The sequence below is a fragment of the Pinus tabuliformis genome, chromosome 2_1 (genome assembly GCF_031772625.1).
Source record: "Pinus tabuliformis cultivar Carrire ecotype Pingquan chromosome 2_1, CPIR1, whole genome shotgun sequence".
NCBI lineage: Eukaryota > Viridiplantae > Streptophyta > Pinopsida > Pinales > Pinaceae > Pinus > Pinus tabuliformis.
The window spans coordinates 113,674,117-113,692,076 of record NC_142299.1 but is presented as its reverse complement, the minus strand read 5'-3'; positions in this window follow the sequence as shown (position 1 = coordinate 113,692,076).

Here is a 17,960-nt window from a genome sequence, read left to right as displayed (position 1 = left end):
CCTAACACAGGTTCAGATCTAAGAGGCCAAAAGCAAGACTAGTTTACTCTTCGTTATGGGAAATTGTAAATGAGTAAGAAATACAAAAGAACAAGTACAATTTCGTTATATAATAGAGGCAGAATGATGGCAAGTAATGTTGGTTTCAGAACAGGTGCAAGACTGGTAACTGGCAGCCAAATCTATAGTGAAAACAGGCAAGAGAAAAGGAGGAAACCCCAACAGCACTAGGCAAAATTGGGCCAACGCAGGTGCTGCATAGCCAGTCTGGCTCTCAGCGCAGGTAGCCCCTTCGGGACCTGCGTTGCAAAGCAGGTAGCCTGTGTACTACCTGCTTTGGAAAACGAAAGTTGCGTTTTCACAGTTTCCGGGTCATAATTTTCTCAAAAATGCACAGTTTTTGCTCAAATTAGAAGCAATCAGTCAAGCACACTCAAAGGGATGATAAGGAAGGTGAAAAGCTATCACTAAGAGCTTACAAGGATCCTTGTAGATCAGCTCTTCAAATCATGAACTTGCTCAGAAATGAGCTAGAGTAGCTGCCCTCTACTTCGCTTTTGATATAGTCAAAAGCTTTTCGATTTGGTACTCTTTTGTTCAGGAAATGAATAGCAAAATACTACAAACACAATCAAACGGATACGATCCCCAGCGGAGTCGCCAGTTTGTTGTAGGGAAAAGTATCCGACTCGGATGACCCTATCCCACTCTAAGGGTGATAGTACCTCAGCAACAACTGTAAAGCAAACTACTTAAGGTTTACTTCTTTATGAAAGCAAAAGAGAGTGGAGAAATGCACTAACCATTGCCTTGCGCTTAATGTCGAATCCAAACTCTTTTCTTTGGCCGCTTGCTCCTAGCTCCTTGCTCTTTTGCTGGCCCAGCTACAATGAGATCCTGCAAAATAACAAAGAGGGAAACTACAAGAGGCATGCAATCATAACTGGTTCAAGGATTAGTGTAAACCAAATATACAATTATCACAATATATCATTGAAACAAGAGCATATAGAAGAACCTCAATAGCTTTTATTAATGAAGAAGTAAAGGTTCTGAGAGCGTTACAACCATTGAAGGCCCCAATCCAGCAACACCTCCCAACAGAAAGAATTTCTCCTCTTCACCTCTCTCAAGCAATCACCCAATAGCTCTATAGTGAAACCAACAGCATATCATTACTTTGCACAAAATTCCAGCCTTCTGAGCTCATAGGAGAGAGCTCAATATATAGATGAATTGAGAAAGGATGAGTCAGCTTGCAACTAATGTGTAGCTGCCTTGTGTCCTCTCTCTCTTCAGTTAATCTTTAGATGATCTTCAGTTCTTGAGTCCACTTGGAGAACCTTGCTTCCACTTGGAGAAACAGAGCCTCTGACTCATCACAAGGCGAAATCCCTGATCCAAGTGTCATTTTTGGAAGATTCCAGAGCAATGACTCAGTGTGCCACATGTCCAAACTCGCTCAACGCAGGTGGCCTTTGTTCTACCCGCTTTGCAACGCAGGTACACCATGGAGGAGTTGTGTTTCAGCGCAGAAGCCTAGTGGAGCACCTGCTTTGATTTCAGGATTGCTTGTTTTTGAGTGTTTTCAGGTGGAGAACTGATCTGAGAGCTGTTGGTTTGCTGACCTTGTTCCTCTAGGGGTAAGAACATCATGTTTAGGGAACTTTGGATCCCTTGGATTATTGACAATTCATGCCTGTTGCTGTAAGGCACAAAATTGTCTATAACATGCGTACCCCCAGTGCACACATTTCAAGGCAAAGAAATTCATGTGGGGTTTTCTTATGTGTTACTCTTGGTATTTAGCCGATGGTATTGGGTTATTATGGTGTCGGCTCGTGGTATTGTTCCATGATTTTAGGAGGAGCTTGCCTATATAAAGCAAAGGAGATCACTTGGCTAAGTATCTTTTGCAATTGAATATCTTTAGATCTGAAATATTGGGTTATGGTCTTAAAAGCTTGATCTATATGAAAGGGAAGTTGAATGCGAATCTGTGAAGGGTGATCTCTCGAGCGCATGATCAGATCTGAGCAACTGTGCCACTCTGGTGGACTGCCTATTCGGCCCTAATCAGAAGGACGCAGGTGTTTAACAGAAGAGCTGCGTGGGTACGCAGTGCAAAAACAGGAGATCTGCGTGGGTACGCAGTGCAGAAACAAGAGATCTACGTGGGTACGCAGAGCAGAAACAGGAGACCTGCATCGGTACGCAGAGCAAAAGAAGGAGAGTTGCGTGGGTACGCAGAGTGACTAAGGTTCAGGTGCGTCCGCATAGTAAAAGTACGCGGCGCGATAGTATTTTTGGGTGCGTCCCTGCAGTAACAGTACGCGGCGCGATAATATCTCTGGGTGCGTCCCTGCAGTAATAGTATGCAGCGCGGTTCAAGGAACAGTGCGTGGGCACGCAGCTCGGCAGAAGGATCCCTGCGGGTATACGCAGGAAAGAAGAAGGTGAACTGCGTAGCGACGCAGGCCACAGAAGGGAAAACTGCGTATCTGTCTTAAAATGTTCTGTTGACTGGATTTTTCTGTTGATAAGGTGTTCTGGGTTAGTTTTTTTATTGCTGATCTGATAACTGTAGTGGACTGTAACTTTTATGTACTTAATGATCATTTGATGCTTTATGAAAAGAAGTAGGGGGTTGTAGCTCCCTTCCAGGAGAGACTGGAAAACGAGAGAGAGAGAGAGAGTTGTAGCTCTCTGCAGGTTGCAGCCTGCGTACTGGTAAAGGACTGCACCAGTACAAAACCATTGTAAAAGGAGTTTCTAATTTGAAAGAAGATAGAGACATATTGCAGCAGGTGGTTTTCACCCACATTGGGTTTCCACTTTACATCTTGTGTTCTTTGGTGTGACTATCTGTTTTCTTTGTTCATGCTCATTATTTTATGGTACTGACATGCAAAACTAATTCAAAGTACAAATAAGGAAGATTTATTAAAAGAATTAGATAATACTGATTCCCCCCCCCCTCTCAGTATTATTTCCAACAATTGGTATCAGAGCAGGTCCTTCAGAGAAGCTTGATCGCTTGAAGGTAAATCGTTCATCATGAGAAACTACGAGAGAGAAGCATCAATCAGGCCACCAGTTTTTGATGGGACAAACTTCAATTATTGGAAGGTAAGAGTTACTGCCTATCTTCAATCTCTTGGTACAGAAGTTTGGGACATAGTAGAGACAGGCTACGCTTTTCCTTCAGCTACTCCTACAGATGCAGCCGAGAAAAAGAAGTATGAAACAAATGCGAAAGCAGTCAGTACTCTATTAGGATGTATATCTCAATCAGAATTCATGAAGGTAATGCACTATAAATCCGCAAAAGAGATATGGGACAAAATTGTCACGAGCTATGAAGGAGATGAACAGGTAAAGCGTGCTAAACTTCAAACTCTCAGAATTCAGTATGAGACTCTCAAAATGTATAATGATGAAAGTGTGGCTAACTATTTTCTTCGGGTAGATGAGGTTGTTAATTGTATGAAAAATTTGGGTGAAGAAATAAAAGAGGCTATTGTGGCTGAAAAGGTTCTAAGATCATTGCCCCCCAAGTTTGAATCTAAAGTATCTGCAATAGAAGAAAAGGAAAATCTATGAATTCTTACTATGTCTCAGCTACATGGAATTCTAACTGCTTATGAAATGAGAAAGGGAGGTCCATCAGACAGAAGAGAAGCTGCTTTCAAGGCATCGGGCAAAGGAGACTATTATGAAGCAAGCCACGTCCCAGAAGAAGAGGAAGAAGAATCAAATTTTGTCAGAAATCTTCAAAGGGGTTCTGGAAGGTTCAGAGGTAAGTTACCTTTTAAATGCTTTGCTTGTGGAAGAGTAGGTCATTATGCTGCAAAATGTCCTTATAAGGATAAAGGAAAGGAACCTGCTAGATCGAACAAGAAACAGAATGCAAATAAGAAAAGCTACTACACTCATGAAGATAGTGATGGTCTATCAAACAGTGATGAAGATGAACAAGGTAATGAATATAAGTTGTTAATGGCATTTGACGATGATGATTATATGGATGCTATAGATGTGGATAACCTTTATAATGAAATTACTAGACTCAAGAGATGTATAGAAGAAAAGAACATGATCATTGACACTCTACAATTTCAAATTGATGAAAAGGAAAAACATCTTGAAAAATTAGAAGGTGAAATTGTTGGTCTTAGAAAAGAGATTGAGAAAACAAAAGCTATTAATCTCAAGTTTGTCAAAGGATCTGAAACTTTGGATGAGATTATCAATGTGCAGCGGTCTCCACTAAACAAGACAGGTCTGGGCTATAATGGAGAAACTTCTCAAGCATCCACCTCAAAAAGTTATCTTGATGTAGCAAGAAGAAATGAGCAAAAGCAAAATGAAGATCATCAGGTAAAGCAGGGACGAATTACAAACAGAAACTATCAAGGGCAATCCATCTTAAGGGTGAACAAAAGCTACAACCAGCCACAGGTAAAATCTTCTCAATTTGGTTCAAGAATGGATGACAATAGAAATTACAATCATTTGGCCGGTAGATTTGATAACCGCAGAAGTTTCTTCAATGGACAATGCTTTTCTTGCCATAACTTTGGTCACAAAGCAGCTCAATGTGTTGCATATAAAACAATCATGACTAGGGAAGCTCAAAAACAAAGAAGTATGACCGGGATTACAAAAAGGACCCATAACAACTTTTCGGTTCTTGAAAATGAAGTTGAATGTTCTATTTGAAATAACTTTGGTCATGAAGACTCTGAGTGCAGGAGCATATTTCAGCAAAAAAAAGAACAAGCCTCAAGCACCAAAACATGGAGAATAAAGGAACCACAAACAGAAAGATGTGGGATAGCATTTTATGCAGAGGGACAGGAAAATCTATGGTACATTGACAGTGGATGTTCGAAGCATATGACAGGTGATAAAGAAAAACTTGAGTCTTATTCTGCTCTAGAAAAGGGAAAGAAAGTCTCTTTTGGAAATGATACTCCTGCAACTATAAAAGGAAAGGGCATTGCTCAGTTAAAAGAAAAGGTCAAGGCTGGAAATGTTTTGTATGTTGATGGATTGAAGCATAATCTTCTAAGTGTCAGCCAGATGTGTGATCAAAGAACCGAGGTTATATTCAGATCAAATGGATGTCTTGTTCGTGATCTTGATACAGGTAAAACAATGATCAAAGGAAAAAGAACTCCAAATAATCTGTACATATTTGAAGAAGGACAACAACAATGCTATCTGAGCAAGGATGATGAGCACTGGTTATGGCATCGGAGGTTGGGGCATCTAAGCTTTTCACAAATAAGGAAAGCATGCAAATATCAGGCATTCACGATCTTCCAGATATCAAAATTCCTGACAACACCATATGCAAATCATGTCAGTTTGGAAAACAAACCAGAACTAACTTTCCAGAGAAGGAAGGATCAGCTAGCATGCCTCTTGAGCTAGTTCATACAGATACATGCGGTCCATTCAGGAAAAGAACACCTAGAGGAGAAGAATACTTGATATTATTCATTGAAGATTTCTCCAGGTTTGTCTGGCTAGGACTTATGAAGCACAAAGATGAAGCATTCGAAAAATTCAAATCCTTCAAAGCCTTGGTTGAAAATGAATCAGGTCACAAAATTAAGTGCCTCAGATCCGACAGAGGTGGGGAGTTTACCTCAAATGAATTTTTCGATTTCTGTGAAGAACATGGGATAAGAAGAGAATTCTCTACAGCTAGAACTCCTCAGCAAAATGGAGTTGTGGAAAGAATGAACAGAACAGTCCAACAAATGGCTCGTGCTATGCTTGATGAATCAGGAACTCCCGCAACTTTCTGGGGTGAAGCTGCACATGCTGCGGTTGTTATTCTCAACAAAACAAATGTCCGGGTGAACAGCACTCAAACTCCTCATGAGCTCTGGAGTGGTAAGACTCCTTCGGTAAAGCACTTCAAAATCTTTGGGAGCAAATGCTATATCAAGAATACTAATGAGCAGCTTGGAAAACTTGAACCTAGAGCAGATGAAGGAATTCTTCTTGGTTACTCTCCACATAGCAAAGCATACAAATGCTACAATAAAAGACTTGGCAGAATTGTTGACAGCATTGATGTAGTGGTTGATGAGAAGGGATACATTCCTAGGCAAGTACATCATGAAGACATCGAAGAAGATGAAGGCTACCCTCAAAGACAGAATGATGAAGAAGAAGAACCTCAAGAAGAACCAGAGGAGTAGACAAGAATAGAAGACAAGACTCCATCCAGATATGTTCAGAAGAATCATCCAGAATCTCAGATTATGGGGCAGAAAGAAGCAGGTGTACAAACAAGAAGAACAGTTGCAGAAGCTTCAAGCTATTTGGCATTACTCTCCTCTACTGAACCACAAAGTGTGAAAGAGGCATGCAAAGATGAATGTTGGGTGAAAGCAATGGATGAAGAACTTGAGCAAATCGAAAAGAACAACACTTGGGAGCTGGTTCCTAGACCAAAGGATAAGAATGTTATCGGAACAAAATGGGTCTTCAAAAACAAATTGAATGAAAATGGAGAAGTAATTAGAAACAAAGCCAGACTTGTTTGTAAAGGGTATGCGCAACAAGAAGGAATAGACTTTGAAGAAACCTTTGCTCCTGTTGCAAGACTTGAGGCCATCCGAATGTTCCTTGCTCTCTCAAGTTTTCAAAACTTCAAAGTATTTCAAATGGATGTGAAATCAGCCTTTCTGAATGGAGACCTGGAAGAAGAAGTATACATTGAACAGCCAGATGGGTTCATTCTTGGAAATGATCCAAATCTTGTATGCAGATTGAAAAAGGCTCTCTATGGTCTTAAACAAGCTCCAAGGGCTTGGTACTACCGTTTGGACAAATATCTTCATCAACAAGGTTTTTCAAAAGGATCATCAGATAGCAATATTTATATAAAAGTTGAAAATGACAAATTGCTAATACTTGTTGTGTATGTAGATGACATTATTTTTGGGAGCAATGAAGAAGCTATGAGTCAAAGCTTTGCCTTGGTCATGCAGAAAGAATTTGAAATGTCTTTGCTAGGAGAACTGACATATTTCCTTGGTTTGCAAATCCAACAAAAAGGAGGAAACTTTTTATCTCAAACCAAGTATCTCAAACAGATTTTGAAGAAATATGGTATGGAAGATGCAAAACCAGTATGTACACCGATGGTCACAGGATGTAGCCTCAGTGCAAATCATGAATCTACAGTAGTACATCAACCAACCTATAGATCTATGATTGGAAGTTTACTTTATTTGACAGGTACCCGACCGGACATCATGCATGCAGTTGGAATAGTTGGAAGATTTCAAGCAAATCCGAAGGAGACTCATTTTCAGGCAGTGAAGATAATTTTCAAATATCTTCAAGGGACTCAAAATTACTTCATGCTTATACAGATGCAGATTGGGCCGGAAGCCTGGATGACAGGAAAAGCACAAGTGGTGGTGCGTTCTTTATGGGTTCCAGACTGGTATCTTGGTTCAGCAAGAAACAGAGTTCGATTGCCTTGTCTACAGCTGAAGCGAAATATGTTGCTGCTGCATCTTGTTGCACTCAACTCCTTTGGATGATGCAGACTTTGCAGGATTTTCAAATCACTTGTACACCACCTATCCCCATCTTATGTGATAACACAAGTGCAATCAGCATCTCAAAGAATTCGGTTATGCATTCAAAAACCAAGCACATACCAATCAAGTACCATTTTCTCCGGGAACAAGTACTTGAACAGAAGGTCAAGTTGGAGTATGTTCCTTCTAAGGAACAAGTTGCTGATATTCTCACCAAACCATTACCCAGGGACACTTTTGAATACCTCAGGAAAAAGCTGGGGGTTGTTGATGCATCATCTTATTGTTGAACCTTTTCTGATTCAGGGGGAGCATATAATGCATTGTTGGCATTATGGAGGATGGTCAGAAGGAGATCTTGGAAATAGCTGCAATATGTCTCTATCTCTTTCATGGTGGATTATGGTTCTTTGTTGCAGATCTGGTTCATTTTCAGGGGGAGCATGATCTTAGGGGGAGCATACCCCTTTGCCCTTGATGTCAAAGGGGGAGAATGAAGCTGAAGTTTGTGAGGTTGCCATCAAGTCCAAAGGGGGAGATTGTTGGCATTATGTTTCTGGTATGGCTATATGTTACAGATGTTGTACTTGATGGAAACTCCCGTGGCAAGGCTCTCCATTTGTTGAAAATTAAGAAGTACGCAGGAAATCAGTTCAGAAGGTGCGTACCCGCAGGTACAACGTGCAGGGACCGCGTCCAGATACGCAGGCCAGCCGTTCAGGAGGTGCGTACCCCCAGTGCACACATTTCAAGGAAAAGAAATTCATGTGGGGTTTTCTTATGTGTTACTCTTGGTATTTAGCCGACGGTATTGGGTTATTATGGTGTCGGCTCGTGGTATTATTCCATGATTTTAGGAGGAGCTTGCCTATATAAAGCAAAGGAGATCACTTGGCTAAGTATCTTTTGCAATTGAATATCTTTAGATCTAAAATATTGGGTTATGGTCTTAAAAGCTTGATCTATATGAAAGGGAAGTTGAATGCGAATCTGTGAAGGGTGATCTCTCGAGCGCATGATCAGATCTGAGCAACTGTGCCACTCTGGTGGACTGCCTATTCGGCCCTAATTAGAAGGACGCAGGTGTTTAACAGAAGAGCTGCGTGGGTACGCAGTGCAGAAACAGGAGATCTGCGTGGGTACGCAGTGCAGAAACGGGAGATCTGTGTCGTTACGCAGAGCAGAAACAGGAGACCTGCGTCGGTACGCAGAGTAAAAGAAGGAGAGCTGTGTGGGTACGCAGAGCGACTAAGGTTCAGGTGCGTCCGCATAGTAAAAGTACGCGGTGCGATAGTATTTTTGGGTGCGTCCCTGCAGTAACAGTACGCGGCGCGATAATGTCTCTGGGTGCGTCCATGTAGTAATAGTACGCCCGTGGTTCAAGGAACAGTGCATGGGCACGCAGCTCGGCAGAAGGATCCCTGCGGGTATACGCAGGAAAGAAGAAGGTGAACTGCATAGCGACGCAGGCCATAGAAGGGAAAACTGCGTATCTGTCTTAAAATGTTCTGTTGACTGGATTTTTCTGTTGATAAGGTGTTCTGGGTTAGTTTTGTTATTGTTGATCTGATAACTGTAGTGGACTGTAACATTTATGTACTTAATGATCATTTGATGCTTTATGAAAAGAAGTAGGGGGTTGTAGCTCCCTTCCAGGAGAGATTGGAAAACGAGAGAGAGAGAGAGTTGTAGCTCTCTGCAGGTTGCAGCTTGCGTACTGGTAAAGGACTGCACCAGTACAAAACCATTGTAAAAGGAGTTTCTAATTTGAAATAAGATAGAGACATATTGCAGCAGGTGGTTTTCACCCACATTGGGTTTCCACCTTACATCTTGTGTTCTTTGGTGTGACTATCTGTTTTCTTTGTTCATGCTCATTATTTTATGGTACTGACATGCAAAACTAATTCAAAGTACAAATAAGGAAGATTTATTAAAAGAATTAGATAATACTGATTCCCCCCCCCCCTCTCAGTATTATTTCCAACACATAAGTCAATCAATATTTTATGAATGAAGAATTTATGACAATTCAATTTTTGAAGGAAAAGACGACTTTACGACACTTTCTTTCGATAAATATCAATCGACCAAAAACTAACTTTGACTATAGACTGATAATGAAAAAGAAAACATTAAAGAAACATTAATCAATCCAATCAAAGTAGGGCTGGCTAAGGAGATGAAAACCTATTTTTTGAGACATGACATCATTGACATTCAGCAAGCAATCAATCAGAATAATTTTGGCAAAAAATCAATCCAAAGGTGGGAATTTGACCTAAGGTTGATCAGCGCAAGTCAAAGAGGGGCTAATTGCGCTACAGAGCACTGTCTCTCACTAAATCCTGCACTGATTTCAATGATTTCAAGATTGATCAGCACAGGTCAGAGAGGGCCTATTTGCATTGATCAATGCAGGTCAAAGAGGTTCAATGTTAATCAACGCAGGGAAAAGAAGGCTTAACTGCACTGTAGGGCACTGTCTCTAAGGCTAGCCTACGCTAATTCCTGTGAGGCCACTCAAGAGTCATCTAACCTAAAATTTTGACCAAAATTCAATGCCAAAGGCTGAATTACAACAAGTAAAGTATGTAAAGGTGTCTAAGGAGGTGGATAAGCTACTAGGAAAGGTCAAATCCCTAGTGGATTCACCAATTTGTTTTGGGAAGTTTTAGTGTCTACGGATAAACGCTTAAACCCCTAGACTAGTAGATAATTCTAGAACAACAGTGCAAAGCATTCTCTACTTTTTCTATAATCAATAGATTAAATAAGAGGTAAAGAAGCCTACCTGTAGCTTTCACTTACTCCTTATCTCCCTTGATCAATTTTGTCACTCCTCTCCGTACTTAATCTGCTTGAAGAGTACCTGCACACAGACAAAAGACAACAACCGATCAAAGCATATGATAATGATCTATTGATTAAACATAGCATGGAATCAAGTACATGATATACATATGAGAGCATAAATGAATAACAGAAGCATATGGAAAAATCCTTGAACACTTTACTAGTAAAAGGAAGAGTTACAACCCATTGCTCGATTCAACATCACTCCTCCAATTCAATCCCACCCTCTCCTCATAACAAGCAAGACATTTTGACATCATCAAAATACTTGAAATCAACTGAAGTCTCATACTAACAACATCTCCCTATAGTTCAATAATTTCCAGCCCCTGATCACTTAGATGAGTCATCGTTTTATAGGTGAATGAAGGAATTTATGCCATAAATGGTGATAATGAATGCCCTCCCAAACTTAGAATTTAGTTCCATGGAGGAAGGGATAAGGGATTGATGTTCCTTAACACCTTTCCTCATCCAAATACGAGCTCAAAGGAGTATATAGCCTTGAGAAACTTCTAGAGGCATCCAATGGATAAGGAATCTTTCAAACCCTCATGGAAATTCGCTCAAATTCATCCAGCACAAGCCAAAGAGGGACCAAGTGTGCTGCATAGCACCCTATCAATGTATGGTTTGCATTGCAACACAACCTAATGAAGGTTTACCTGCATTGATCTTCTTAGAGGCAGTTTCTAGATGATTTTGGTCATGGAACTTCTTGGGAAGCTAGGCATTCTGATGATTGACTTCTTTAGGGAATTGTTATGGAAATATTTGGGCACATCAACCCCAACTCACATTTCGGTGATATTAGGGTTTATCAACCCCTAATATAGTTGTTTTATGCCCTAAAGAAACTAAGTCCTCTGAATGCTTGATTCCCTAAAATTTCCATTACAAAATTCATCCAAAAAGTGTCTCAAATAGATCATCGCAGGAAGCCCTATGTTAGGGTGCTATGCAAAGCAAGTGCCACATTGTCTAAGTGCTATGCATCACATTTAGGCCCTCTTTAGGGTGCGATGGTCGAGCTTAGACAAAATTCCAGGAGAGTTTGAAGAATCAGTTACTCATGGAAACCTCTAGGAGCTTCTACAATGCCACCTGCCCCTCTGAGTTTGCCCAAGGATGACCAAAGGAATTAGGAAACATCCACCTCCTATTCCCCTCTTTCATGGAACCAGTTCCTAAAAATAGAAAGGCTTTCATCATCATCATTGATGAATCAACCTCATTCACTCATCTATAAATGGATACCTCATCCAAGAGATCTAGGGGCTGAATATCTTTAAGTGATAAGGAAGTGCTAATGGTTTTAGTATTGAGGCAAAGTATTGTTGTAATGTTGAAATTTCTAGCTGTTCATGAGGTGAAGAAGGTTTGAAGCTGGGAGGATGGCGCTGGATCGAACTTATGGGTTGTAATCCTTCTTTCTATTAATAAATCTTTTCAAGATTTTTCCCCTATGATTCTGTAATCTTTCAATGCAGTCATATGTTTATCATACTTTTGATTCTATGATGTTTATGAATTATGGATCATTATGCTTTGACGGGTCTATGTTTCTGTAGATGTGCGGCTACTCTCCAAGCATGTTAAGTACAGGGAGAAGCAACGAGATCAGCCAAAGGAGAGAGAGATCAAGCGACGAATCAAGCGAAAGTTACAGGTTGGCTCTTTATAATGTTTCTCTTATCTTTCATTCATAGGAATAATAGTGAATTTTTTTAACTGTTGTTTCTAGGTTAGCTACCAAACCCAGAGGGTTAGCGTTTCCTAGAAATACTAATTTTCACGGAAACAAATTGGTGACTCCGCTGGGGAGCTGAATGCCCTTTTTGGTAGCTTAGTAGTGATCCAGGTGGATATTGGTGGCCACCTGGCAAGTCCACCTGGACCCCCACCATTGTTTCTCTCAGCATTTTCAGTTTCCTTAATTGTAGCACAACTTACTATTTTTAGCATTTTTTCGGGTCCTGAACTTCCAGATCCGTTTTGAGGCCCTAAACGACATTTTTTGGGAAATATGGGAGAAAAATGGGTCCATGGACTGATTTTTCCCTTCCCAATGTGGTAGCGCTCGGATAGATCTTTCTAACGAGCTATTGTACACATAAAACGAAGATCATATGCCAAAGTTATGCCCCCGAGAAGTTGATGTACCAATTTACCCAAACAGGGCCGACAGTTTGGCGTTTCATCTTCTAGGGTTAGGTTTTGGAATGTTAAGGGTTTTCCATTGTTTCTCAACAATAAATAGGCCTTCGAGCCTCATTGTAACACAGTTCAGAGGCTGGTAGCCACCACATCTGTTCTCAAAGATAAGCTACCATCGCCCTAGCTGGTTTATTTCCATTATTGTTTGTGAGCATATTTCAGTATTTTACATTAATGAAATGAAGTATTATTTTCGCTGAATATCTGTGTTTATGGTTATCTCTGTAATTTGTTGCATTCTTGTTTAAGTCCGGATAAGTGGTATCAGAGTGATCTGCTTTTTTCTCTGTTTTTCTTTGCATGTCCCCAACGAGGTCGGGATATAAGGAGTTAGGGCTTGAACTAGTCGAACCTTTGCATGACCAGCCTCGCAAATCCCGAAGACCTCCCATGGTAGATGAGAAGAAAGACGAGGGGGCAGGAGATCTTATCAAAATCTTGCTCGAAGAAGTCCTCAAGCGACAACGGAACACGATGATGGACAGCTTTGTCCAGATCCTTCAGCGACTACCCAGAAGCGACACATCGGCTTCCAGCAGCTACTATGGAAATGCCACGCCCTTTAAGGTACAAGTTAATTTTGAAATCCCCATATTCGAGGTTCAGATAGACACAAATGCCGTAGATAAATGGTTAAATCTGCTAGAGGGTTATTTTTATGTTCATGAATTTTTGAGTAGGGAAAAGATTGTTTTTGCTCTTCTCAAAGCAGCCCCCCACGTCAAGGACTGGTGGGAAACCTACTGCGAGAAGAAGGATGAAAATAACAGCTCACTATTTTCAGCGGCACCCACCTGGAATTCATTCCGGGATGCCATCAAGGAGCAGTACTAACATGTCGGAAGCTATGAGGATGAATACATAAAGTAGACCAAGCTGCGGCAGGGAAGGGACCAAGACGTGCCGGAGTTCACCAATCTTTTCCATACCCTTCGAACAAAGTTGGGTATCAAGGATTCAGAGTAGAATTTGATACAAAAATACGATGGCTGCTTGCACAAGTACATCCAGGAAGAAATAGAATTCCTGAACATCTCCTCACTCAGCACAACATACCGATATGCCGTCAAGGTCGAGCAGAAGTTTAAACAAAAGAAGTGAGACTTTGGATCAACGAATCTGAAGCAAGGGAAAGGTGCCCCTAAACCATAGAACAAAGGAAAAAGCCAAGGCAGGGTATCCCAAGACAACCCACCAAAGCTGCAAGCAAAGAACAACACCGCGAAGCCGAAAAAGGACACAGGAAAATGGTGTGAATTCCATAAGAGCTCCACTCACAACACAAGTGAGTGTTGGGCCAAGCAGTCACTGGTGGCTGAGCTAAAGGTTTCAGAATCAAATGCATGTTCCAACTCTGAGTCAGAACCCGACAAGGGGAATGACAAAGGGAAGCAGATCATTGATGTGGATCTCAACGCCACTGTTGCTATCGCCAAGATCCAGAAAAATGAACCCGAAGATCTAGAGGAAGAGGAGCGTCTCTTCCACTCCTAGATGTGGGTAAAGGGTTCCCTACTACAGTTCATTGTCAATAGCAGGAGCCAAAAAAACCTCATTTCGGCAGAGGTCATGAAGCGGTTGGGCTTAACAACCACAGCACATCCACAACCGTACACCACCGGGTGGCTTCACCAAGGACGGGATCTTCGCGTGAGCCAGCAGTATTGCCTTCCATACATCACCAAGCCCTTCACGGATGATGTATTGTGTGACATTGATCCCCTTGAAGTTTTTGATGTATTATTAGGACAACCATACTTGTGGAAGCGACATGTTGTGTATGAATCAAGGCCCCGTGCTATTATTATTACATTGGGAAATAAGTTGTATAGGATACTAGAGGTAGCACTGCCTACCGCCATCTCTTTGATTACTGCAAAACAATGTAGTAAGATCATTTCCAAAACTGGGAAATTTGTTTTCCTGATGATATGCCCTCAACGAAAGAAGAAGACGGTGGCCATGGCTTCTAGACAGGGCCCCTCCACACGACAACTACAGATGGACAAGGTCGTGGAGGAATACAAGGATATCTTCACCTCCCCCATAGGGGTTCCTCTGCACTGTCAGGTCAAGCACTCCATCGATCTAACCCCAGGTGTGCCGCTACCCAATGGACCAATTTATCAGTGCTCCATTCTAGAGAATGATGAAATCAAGAGGCAGATTCAGGAGCTGCTGCAAAAGGGTCACATTCGTCCGAGTTCATCGCCTTGTGGGAGCCCGATTGTGTTGGTACAGAAGAAGGATGAGACTTGGAGACTCTGTATTGACTATCGGGCACTGAACAGGATCACTATCCGTAATAGGTACCCGATCTCACAGATTGATGACCTCCTGGACCAACTAAAGGGGGCAAAATATTTCAGCAAGATCGATATGAAGTCAGGATATCGCCAGGTACCAATCGAACCCTCTGATGTGTGGAAGACTGCCTTCAAAGCCAAGGAGGGCCTTTTCGAATGGTTGTTTATGCCTTTCGGATTGACGAATTCTCCTGCAACCTTCATGAGGCTAATGGATGACATCTTGTGGCCATTCACCAACTCATTTGTAGTGGTATACTTGGATGAAATTCTGATCTTTAGCTAGAGTTGGGAAGAGTAGCTCCACCACATCGTACAAGTTCTCCAAACATTGCGGCAACACAAGCTATGTGCCAATTTGGAGAAATGCACTTTTGGCATGACCCAGGTTCAGTATCTGGGATACATTATTGATGAATAGGGGGTGCATGTGGATCCAGCCAAGATCCAAGTCATTTGGGATTGGCCATCTCCAACCACTCTGACAGAGCTCCGCAGCTTTCTAGGTCTTGCCAACTTCTACTGCAGGTTTGTGATGGGGTTTTCTCACATCACTTGGCCCTTGAGTTAAGTCACCAAGGGAGGAGTGAAAGAAAAATTATTTTGGTCTAAATCTCAACAGAAGACATTCATAGATTTTAAAAATCGCCTCTGCACGGCACCAGTGCTCGCGTTACCAGATTTACAACAACCATTTGAGGTCGATACAGATGCCTCTGACTATGCTATTGGGGTAGTCCTTACTCAACATGGGCATCCAATGGCATATCACAGTGAAACACTTTCAGACACAGTTTGAAAGTATCCCACTTATGATAAAGAGATGTATTCGATTGTGCAGGCCTACCTACAATGGAAGCATTACATTTTGGGGAAGGAAACAGTCACCCACACAGACCACCGACCCCTGAAGTTCATACAAACCCAAGGGAAATTGCAGAATGATCGCCATCAGAAGTGGTCTACATACCTGCAACAGTTCCATTTGAATATCAAGTATAAGAAGGGCAGCACCAATAATGTTGTAGATTGCCTCAGTCGACCACCGATCATGGCATTAACCACCGTGCTCAACTCTTGTGGGCACAAGACTTTTGATTGGCCACTTCTCTACAAAAGCGACCCAGAATTCGGCCACACATACCAGACACTCTTGAATGGTCGGCATGTTCTAGATTTTCACCTCCAGGATTCCCTGTTATGCCACCTGGGTTACCTTTGTGTTCCTTCAAGCGAGCGTGCCAAGATGATTTTGGAAGCACACTATAGTCGGGCTGCTGGGAATTTTGAGGTAGAGAAAACGGTGGTAGTACTGCAAAAGTATTTCTATTGGCCAAATCTTCAATAGGATTTTGGGAAGTACATCAGATCATGTACCGCCTATGCCATTTCCAAACTGACCATCAAGAAGCAAGGCCTCTATACCCCGCTGCCTACCCCTAGTCGACCTTGGGAATCCATCTCCATGGATTACATGTCAGGCCTTCCTTCCACTAAGCACGGAAATGACTGTGTTTTTATGGTCGTCGATAGGTTCTCAAAGATGGCCATTATGGCGGCCTACAAGAAGAATATCACAGTAGAAACCACTGCTAAACTCTTCTTTGAACGAATGTGGGTGCACTTTGGGATCCCACTGTCTATCATCTCATGTCAGGATAGTCGGTTCCTCAGTACATTTTTGTCCAGTCTCTGGTCAATGCTGGACACCAAACTCACTAACTCCACAGCCTTCCATCCTCAAACTGATGGCCAGACATAGGTTGTCAATAGGATGATTATACACATTCTGCACATGTACAACTCAAAGAATCCATGCACATGGGACGAGAGCCTCCCCTATGTTCAGCACAGCTACAACCGAGCTCTTCACAGCTCGACTGGTCGCAACCCTTTTGAGGTGGGCTTGGGATTCCAGCCACTATGCCCCATTGATGTGGCCATGCCACTTGCAGGTACTCACACAGATTCAACTCATGTCCAGTCAGAAACAGACAAGGCAACCAGCTTCATTCAACACATCCAACATATTTGCTAGTAGGTCCGTGACATTCTGGAGAAATCAAATGCCAAGTACAAGCAGCGACATGATCAACATCGGGTGCCACACAAGTTTCAGGTGGGTGACAAAGTCTGGTTGCATTTACAAAAGGAACGCCTTATTGGAGCCTATCGGAAACTGAGACCACTCTGATATGGTCCTTACACCATTACTAAGTCCGTGGGAGACAATGCATTTGAGCTCAGCATTCCCCCATTCCTTGGCCTGCACCCAATGTTCAATGTTGACCACCTTCGGCCATACTTTCCACCATTGCTAGACACATCTGACATTGCAGAACAACTCGCACCCACAAAATTAAATCCAGATTGCATGGAACAAGCTGCAACTGATTGGATCATGGACATACAGATCAAGAACACTCGCTAATAGAATATCCAACTGTATCGAGCTGTCAAAGCAGGCCAACTCCTTCACTAGGGCAAGTGGTTCACCAGGGACCAGGTTCAGCAAAAGTTTCCTCATCTCATGGAGGAACTCAACACAATGGGGACGATTGCTTCCTAAGGGGGGAGGAATGATCCAGGTGGATATTGGTGGCCACATGCCAAGTACACCTGGACCACCACCATTGTTTCTCTCAGCATTTTCAGTTTCCTTAATTGTAACACAACTTACTATTTTTATCATTTTTTCAGGTCCTGAACTTCCAGAGCCGTTTTGAGGCCCTAGACGACGTTTTTTGGGAAATATAGGGGCAACATGGGTCCATGGACTGATGTTTCCCTTCCCAAAGTGGTAGTGCTTGGATAGATCATTCGAACGAGCTATTGTACGCATCAAACGAATATCGTATGCCAAAGTTACGACCCCGGGAAGTTGATGTACCAATTTACCCAAACGGGCCCACAGTTTGGTGTTTCATCTTCTAGGGTTAGGTTTTGGAATGTTAAGGGTTTTCCATTGTTTCTCAACAATAAATAGGCCTTCGAGCCTCATTGTAAC